This window comes from Panicum virgatum, chromosome 5K (genome assembly GCF_016808335.1).
Source record: "Panicum virgatum strain AP13 chromosome 5K, P.virgatum_v5, whole genome shotgun sequence".
In the NCBI taxonomy this organism is placed as follows: domain Eukaryota; kingdom Viridiplantae; phylum Streptophyta; class Magnoliopsida; order Poales; family Poaceae; genus Panicum; species Panicum virgatum.
This window is the reverse complement of record NC_053140.1, coordinates 60,545,217-60,554,469: the sequence shown is the minus strand read 5'-3', so window position 1 is coordinate 60,554,469 and position 9,253 is coordinate 60,545,217.

Here is a 9,253-nt window from a genome sequence, read left to right as displayed (position 1 = left end):
CATCGACCCAACCGGAGATCAGCTGAAGTACATGGTGCACCTTGAGTTTAAGGCCACCAACAACATGGCGGAGTACGAAGCTCTGATCTTTGGCCTGACGCAAACCCTCTCATTGGTGAAGGGGGATTCCCAGCTAATCATCAAGCATGTCCGAGGCGATTGCAGCTGCAACAATCCCCAGCTCGCGGCGTACCTCATGCACATGAGGAAGCTCGAGAAGGACTTCGACGCCCTGGAACTGCAACATGTTCCCCGCGAACTCAACTCAGCAGCAGATGATCTCTCCGCAAGAGCATCTACCTGGGCATCCGTGCCCGGGGGTGTCTTCGAAAGGCGGCTGCTCAGACCTATCGCCCGGCCTGCCGAACTGGGTGAAGGGGATCAAGCTAGCACCTCGAAGCTAGCAATCCCGGCAGCATCCCACCTATGGTGCCCAGCCTGGGTTGTGTGCTCTGTTGAGGATCCTGGTGACCTCGCAGAGCCACTCCCACCTGCTCAGGAAGCTCCCGATGCATGGATCTCCGAGATCTGGGGCTACCTGAAAGATAACATCCTCCCTGATGACGATGTGTCCGCTGAGCGCATAGTCCGATTGGCTAAACGCTACGCGGTGGTAAAGGGGATCTCTACCGCCGTGGCGCCAATGGTGTCCTCATGCGGTGCATTTTCCAGGGAGAGGGCCGCGAGTTGCTCGCGGAGATCCATGGAGGCGAGTGTGGAAGTCATTCCTCATCTCGCACGCTTGTTGGCAAGGCCTTTCGGCATGGCTTCTACTGGCCAACAGCACTCCAGGATGCGGCTGAGCTGGTAAAGTCCTGCAAAGCATGCCAATTCCACGCGAAGCAAATACACACACCGGCTCAAGCTCTGCAGATGATTCCGCCCTCATGGCCGTTCGCTGTGTGGGGTGTGGACATCCTGGGGCCATTCCCCCGGGCCGTCGGCGGGTACCGGTTCCTCTACGTCGCCATCGACAAGTTCACAAAGTGGCCGGAGGTTACCCCTGTGGTGAATATCACAAAGAAATCAGCAGTCGCATTCCTCAAGTCCATTGTGTACAGATTCGGCGTCCCAAACCGCATCATCGCGGACAACGGGACCTAATTCAAAAGCAGACTCTTCCAAGAGTACTGCGAGGACATCAGCATCCAGCTATGCTTTGCGTCCGTGGCACATCCCCGCAGCAATGGGCAGGTTGAGAGAGCGAATGCAGAAATCCTCAGGGGACTCAAGACCCGCACCTACAACTGCTTGAAGAAGCATGGTACCAAATGGGTTGACGAGCTTCCGTGCGTACTATGGGGCAACCGGACGACACCCAACCGAGCCACCGGGGAGACTCCATTCTTCCTGGTCTACGGGGCTGAAGCATGCCTTCCCCCAGAAATTCACCTGGGCTCACCACGGGTCCAGGCTTTTGACGAATCCATGCAGGAGCAGCTGCGGTGAGACGACGTGGACTTCGTTGACGAACGAAGATGGCGGGCAGTAATCCGAAACGCACGGTACAACCAGGCGCTCCGGCGCTATCACCAACGGTTCGTGCACAGTAGGGAGCTCCGGGCTGGCGACCCCGTCCTCAGACGGATCCTGAACCGAGCAGGGCTCCACAAACTTTCCCCCAGCTGGGAGGGGCCCTTCAAGGTCACAGAGGTATGCCGGCCCGGATGCGTTCGCCTCGCCACAGAAGATGGAGTGCCGCTGCCCAACCCATGGAACATAGAGCATCTGCGTAAGTTTTACACCTAGGCCGAGCAGGGAAATAAACTTTTCCTTTGTAATAAGATAGAGTTAGCGTGCGGCCCAGAGCGGTTGGGGGCCACCCTCGTAAACCCGACCTCTGGCATCCATCGCACCGCCGGCTAACGCACGGCTCAGAGCGGTGGAGGTCCGACCTCGTAAACCCGGCCTCTGGCATCCATCGCGCAAGCCATGTATATCAAGATTGCAAAGGAAATAATTTCTCCCAGTTCTATCTTTGTGTCAAAATTTAAATTCGCATTCCGATTCTCAAGTTTTTACTTTTCTAACCCCCGCGGGGACCTCTACTCTTGTTGCTACAACTAAGATCTGCATTGAGCTACTGGACTGCCGTACAGATCCGGACCCTCTTGCTGCTGGAGATGGGTCCGGACCCCTAGGGACCTACTCTGGAGAGCGGGTGCTTGTTTCCTGGGTGGTCCGGAGCCCTGTGTAGCCGCTTAGCTGGTTCCGTACCCAAAGCCTACACACTCCACCACCCTGTAGCGATTGCTCTAGTACCTGGAGCCGGGTAATTAGGGGCCCGGACCTCATTCCAGCTCAAGAGTTGGCTTCCTAAGTCCTACACGGCATGTCCAGCCCTATATCTCAAAGGATTGAGTACAACAAAGTGACCTCACCCACTGCTGCGAAGGGTCCGGGACGGTGAAGCCAGGTCCGGAAAGATCATGCTTGTTTCCTACAGTGGTCCGGAGCCCTGTGTAGCGCCTTAGCCTGGTTCCGTACCGTAAGCCTACGCACTCCACCACTCGGTAACAAGCACTGAGCTACCTGGACCTGTGCATCTAGAGCCCCGGACCTGGTACCAGCCTGGGACCGGTCCAGGATGACTCCCGCGGGCCTGCTACTAAGCTGTAACTTTGAAGTGGTACACATGCCAAACCTTGAATGGTGGTAGCCAGTCTCAACCATTGAGCCTACCTACCAGGGCGACCCGGCATCCGCTTTAAAATTTCATGCAGATCAAGATCCAGTCTCGGTGGTAGACAGACTCAAAAACAACTGAGACTATCTCCCAGGGGGCCGGGGCATTTGCTTTATGCCACGACATCTGCATGTGACAAACAGCTAAGTTGCAGTATCATTACTATCGTATAAGCGAATTCGATCTTCCTCTCTGTAGTTCTGTATGCTACACAGGGAACAAGACGCTTGCTCGCCTTACAAACTATGCGGCACCTAAGCCCAAGGAGGTCCGGAGTATCTTCTACGGCTCAGGTGGCAGACAGGTCCAAACAACTGAACCTATCCGCCAGGGGGCCAGGGCGCCGGGGTGCTGCATACCGCAAATCAACAACTGACAAACAGCTAAGTTGAAGTTTCTTCTATTTCAAAAATTTCAACTAATACAGTGTTTGTTACATAATGCAAAAGACACAAAGATACAATCCCCAGCTCAAGGGTCTGTAGGCTCCCGCTTGAAGAAGGCAGCAACGAAGTCGATGACCTCCCGCACGCTGTCCCGAGCGGCGGCCTCCGTCTCCGCTACAGGACCATCGACCACGGGCGTCAGCGAGATGGCCGGGTCATGGCTCCAGAGGCAGGTCAGGATGTGCTCCGCCACCATCCGGATCAACTCGCGACCCTCGGCTTCAAGCTGACCAGCAAGGACCGGCTCCAGACGATGGAGCCTCTCCGAAGCAGAACTCAGCACTGGGAGGGCGTCAGCTATCGAAGCTGTCGGCTCCGCCACCTGGATTGGGCTCATTCCAAATGGCACCAGTGCGAGGCTCGCTTCGGCCGCCCAGTCAGCGATCCGCTGGGCTCCCGCGCGCTGGTCCTCCTGGTGCTTCCGGACCGCCTCCTGGACCGCCTCTTGCACCCGGGTGTCCAGAGCCGCCTTGGCCGCCTCCACCTCGCGGGACCTCTCTTCGAGCTCAGCCTTCCTCTTCTCCGACCACTCCTTCAGCTTCTTGAGGGAGTCCCGCTGGCGCCCAAGTTCCTTCTCTATGCCGGTGGCGTGGGCCTCCCGCTTATAGAGGGACTTCCGGTCCTCCTCCAGCTCTGTCTCGGCAACAGTCAGCTTGCCTGCTCCCTCCTGCAGTTGCTCGCGCAATCCCTGCAGAGTCGCAGAGAAGATATCGAGCTCTTGCTGCGAGTCTCCAGCTCGGTCTGCTGGGCCGCGAGGCGAGTCTCGAGGTTAGACCGCTGAGCCGCAAAGCCAACAACCTCCAGGGCGAAATCCTTCTCCCGCTGCGCCAGGGCTTTCTCCCGGTTCGACACTGCGAACTCCCGGTCAAACACCTTCTTAAGGTTGGCTCGGTAGGCCTCTTGGTCCGCCTTGAGCTTCGACCGGGCTTCCGCAGCACGGGAGGCTTCAGCCTTCGTGTGCGCTTCCAGGCGGGTGTGCCAGTCGGAGAGGCGCTGGCGCTCGCTCTTTAGAGCAGACCACAACCGCCGGAAGGCCGCCTCGGCGGAGGAGGTTACCTCCTCGATTGACCGCCGGACCTGAAACAACACTTGGGGGAGGGGAGTCACCTCCTCCTCCGGGAGTTGGAGCTGCAGGAGCCGCCTGCCAAAGATCACCTCCAACTCCTCCTCTGCAACAGGACCGGAGCTGGAGGTGGGGGCCTCCGCTGCAGCACTTGTCTCCGGCGCCTCCGCTGCCGCCGTGTCGGGTGCGGCTGCGCCCAGCACCGGCGCCTCCGCCGCCGCCGCGTCAGGAGCGGCTGCGCCCAGCACTAGTGCCTCTGCCGTCGCAGCATCGGGGGTGGCAGCGCCCAGAGCCGGCATCTCTGCCGCCACAGCGTTGGGTACGGATGTCCCCAGCGCCTGTGCCTCTGCCATCGCTGCGTCGGGTGCGGCAGCACCCAGCACCGGCGCTTCTGCCGCCGCCACGTCGGGTGCGGCTGCGTCCGGCGCCGGCGCCCCCGCCATCGCTGCGTCGGATGCGGCTGCGCCCAGCACCGGCGCCTCCGCTGCTGCTGCGTTGGCTGCGCCCGCCACAGGTGCCCCCGCCGCCGCAGCGTTGTGTGCTGCTGAGTCTGGCAATAACGCACCTGTCAGCACCACATCGCGCACCACCGGGCTGGCAGAGATCGCTGTACCTGAGGATCCCGCACCCGCCGTCGCCGCTGCTATCGCCGCCGAGGCCGCGGTCGCCTGGCCACCACCCGACGAGCCGGCGATGGTGGAAGAACTACTGGGGCGACGAATCCTGGCAACAAAGTGGAGAAGCCTTCAGCAAAAAGCAGGGCACCTGGCACAAGGGAAGAGACCAGAATAACACTAACCCAGAAGTGTCGGGTACCCAGCGTCCACGGAGGCCCGACCTCCGCTCCTCCTGCTGCTGCTGCTCCCACAGATGCAATGCAAGCGCTACCCGGGCTTGCTCCTCCTGCTGCTGCTCCCGTAGCTGCGATGCAGGCGCAACCCGGGCTTTCTCCTGCTGCTGCTGCTGATCCCATGGCTGCGGTGCGGGCGCAACTCGGGGTTGCACCTGTTCCTGCTGTTGCCGCTCTCGCGCCCGCTGCAGCTGCTCCTGCGGCTGCTGCTGCTGCTGTTGCTGCCGGCGGGAGGTGTCTCTCGGCGGCGATGGTGGCGGCGCAGTCGCCCCAGAGGACCAGCGAGGGCCGGCGGCCCGGGAGCTACCCTGGCCCGCGCCCTCAGAGGTCCTCTGACGCTTCGCGACGGACTCCGAGACCAGGGTCCTGTCGCCCCTGAGTAGCCTGCGACGGCCTGCATCTCCCGACGACGCACCGGAGCTGCTCTGTACCTGGCTGGTTCCGGCTGTGGCCGCGCTACTGGCCACGGCCTGCTTCCCCTTCGTGGTGGCGCCGGACCCCGCGGTGCTCAGTGTAGCTTGATCCCCTAACGCGCCAGGGATCCAGAGCCCACGGTTCTGATCGCCCCCGGTCTGGCGTGGGGCCAGCCCCCTGTCGTCAAGAGTTGGCAGGGTAGCCAGCACCGCCACCCTCGCGGAGTCCTCGCAGAGGGGGACAATTCCCTGGGGGAAGATCAGGTTCTCCGGGATGAATGTGTCTCCCGTCACGGCCCGCACCAGGACCTCCAAGGCTTCCTGGGTCAGGTCGCTCCCCTCTCCGCGGTGGGTCCTGCTGCAGTCGTTGAGGCCGGTGAAGCTCCAAGCGGGGCACGGGCGCTGCTTCAGGGGGGCAATCCGGCGCTTCAGGAAGTCTCCGAGCACATGCCACGAGGTGACGCCGCTCTCCGCCAGCGACCTGATCTTGCCCAGCACGGAGTCGAATTCCGGCTGCAGGGACGGCTTGGCCCTCCAGGATCAACGGTCGGTGGCAGGTCCCTCGGTCGGCAGGGCAAGGCGCTCATTGGCTTCGGTGGTGGCGATCACCCAATCCCTGCGCCACTCCTCCCACTTCCCGCCAGTAAGGCCGGGGATGAAAGGCGTCGGCAGGTCACTCCTTATCTGGAAGTAGTACCCCTCCACTTCATCCTTACTCCTTCCGGACCTCACCAAGACGAAGAAGTAGCGGAAGAGGATGACGCAGGGCCGCACTCCCACGAACATCTCGCACAAATGCACGAAGATGGACACCAGGAGGAGGGAGTGGGGCATCAGGTGCTGAAGTTGGAGGCCGAAGTCCTCCAGCAACAGTAGCAGGAACGAAGAGATTGGCAGCCCCACGCCGGTGGAGATGTGCGAGGTAAATAGCACAAACTCCCCGGCGCGGAGGTTGCCAAGGGGAACCGAGCCTGCTCGGACCCCAAGCCGGTCTCCCGAGTACTCCACCCAAGCAGCCGGCGCACCGTGTTCAGCTCCTCCTTGGACTGGAAACGGCGGGGATGAGCAAGGGATGCCATCTCTCTGTGGAGGAGAGGAGCAATCTGCGTGGGGGAACAAGGGGCAAGAAAAGCTCGAAGGCAAAGGGACGCAAAGGTTGGAAGGAAGAAGGCGAATGCGGGAAAGTAACCGCGGTATGCGGTTCGTCCCGTTATAAAGCCTGACTCAACCGGCGCCCCCCAGAACTGTCGCTGGAACCCAAGCGACGCCCGCACCTGATGTTAACCGCCCAGTCCATGACATGGGGGCCCAGGCCCACCTGTCGGGGTGAGCGGCTAACCAACAAAGGTGTGGAAAGGCGGGATCTGAACCGTCGCCCACGCGCGAAGCGAGGCGGAAGCTGAGCTGACGTACGCGTATTAAGCGCTAGCTTGGCCGAGCTTTTCGGGGACTGCGCCGGTGGTAAATGATCTGTTTACTCCGGCCGCAACAATGCCGAGCATCGCGCGTGTGACTAGGTGAACCACTGTGCGTGGGGCCCATGAGTCAGTAAGCCGTTGCGATGTGATGAGGCAGCAAACAACCCGATGGATGGTCAAAGCCGGTCAAGACCCCTGCAGTAAGAAGCTTCAAGCTATGCAGAGCCAAATCGCAGTAGTGGCCCCACATGTGGGCTTGTACCTCCCCCAAGGTGGGCCCGGGGGCCACTGTCGGTACCCTGTAGCAGGGATACCCACTCTTACTGCGGCAAGGCAGGACCCGCGTAGTTATCCGTAACTGCATGGAAAGGGCGGAGTAGCCAGGCCCCACGGGTCAGGCTCTTCCCTCACCAGGCCAACGGCCCCGGACCCGTTCCCCGCCTGGGGATGGGTCCGGAGACGCCACGTGTCTCAAATGAAGGGAAGCTCCGAGCTGACAACTGAGGCCTCTGACCCCCCATAGGGGTCCGGGACCTCCTGCGTCCGTCCCGTCCGGACCCCCCCTTTACCGCGTGGGGGTCCGGAACCCGCCACGTGTCCCGGAGGCGCGGGCTCGTGTGCGAGTCTTCCGCTGGGAGACTCGCCCACCCACCGCATTTAATGCGGATGGTTGAGGCGTGCTATGTCGCCGCGGCACGCGGGACAGCCTTTGCCAGGCCTCACTGTGCACCGCATATTACCAAGGCACACAGTGCAGCCGACTGTGCCGCACCCGCGCAGAGCCCGTCTGCAGCATTAAATAGATACGACAGCACAACACTTTTCCATCATGCCGCCTACACCGCAAGCTACACATCCCGTTAAGCTACGTGGCAGGCGACGCCACTAGCTACGTCTGGCATCGTCCCGACAAGACAGCGCCTGGACATGATGAGCGAGGGACTCCAGGAGCAGGCAAGGGAATCCAGGAGAGAGATCTCCTTTGCTGCGACGCCATAATGTATGAACAGTACGTTATCTTATACTACATCGTTGGGCCCACCTGTCGGGGACCCAACAGCCATGTACGCGCCTCCCTTGAGATATAAAAGGGAGGCGCTCGCTGTGCACTACAAGCTCTCCAGACACACCAGCTCTCGCGAACTCTCTCTCTCTCTCGAGGGAAGGCAATACAACACACAGTGGATGTAGGGTATTACACTCCGGCGGCCCGAACCACTCTAATCCCGCGGTGTTCATCGTGTTCTTGGGAGAGATCGAACTAGGACTAGCTAACCCCCGAGTATACACCCTCTGGGCTAGGGCGGGTGCCTTCCGCCACCCGGCTGTGGTTTGCAGCACCACGACACAAACATTGAAGCCGTAAAAGATGCTGTGAGACTATGGGTAATATCATTGAAATGAGAATTCAAAGTCGTAAAGTCTGGCAGTAAAGAATATGAGGTGAAGTGTGTGAATGATGGATGTCCATGGCGAGTACATGCATTCAAGGGAAAATGGAAGTCGAACTGGAAATGTTCCATTGTGACAGAGCACACTTGTTTGTTGTCAGAAGTTCTTCCCTCGCATCGCAATGTATCATGCGGCTTTGTTGCAAAGCAAATGTATGGGTTGATTATGGACAACCTAAATTATGAGCCAAAAATGATTGTTCGACACATCGAGCAGACTTACCAGTACACCATTAGTTATTTGAAGGCATGGCGGGCTAAACAAAAGGTGTTCGAGATGCGGTTCGGCACATACGATGCATCATATGATAACCTACCTCGTATGTTATCACAGGTTGCTGCTAGAAATCCTGGAAGCTTTTATGACACATACCTCGTACCAGCTGTGACTAGGGGGCAAAGAATTATGCAACGAGCCTTCTTTTGCATAAATGCTTGTGTTAGAGCATTTTAGTGTTGTCTTCCGGTGATCTGCATTGATGGCACATTTCTGACTGGAAGGTATAAAGGCAGATACTCACCGCAATCGGGGTAGATTGCAACAATCAAATAGTTCCGCTCGCATTTGCATTTGTTGAGAATGAGAACTTAGACAGATGGTATTAGTTCCTTGAACGAGTGAAGGTTCATGTTGTTGCTGCACGTCCAGATGTGTGCCTTATTAGTGATAGGCATGCAGGTCTGCTGCAATCAATTCTGAAATTTCAACGTGGAACTGCGACAACGCCTCCATTGTGTCCCGATGTCCAAAACAGGTGGTGCATTAGGCATATGGGTGCAAACTTCTATGAACACTTCAAGAACAAGGATCTTAAGAACCTGTTTAAGATGTTGTGCACCCAAAATCAACAGAGAAAATTCAATGCATTATGGTAGATGCTTCATCAGTTGACTGCAGAGCTAGTGAAGGTAAGGGCATCAGGAAC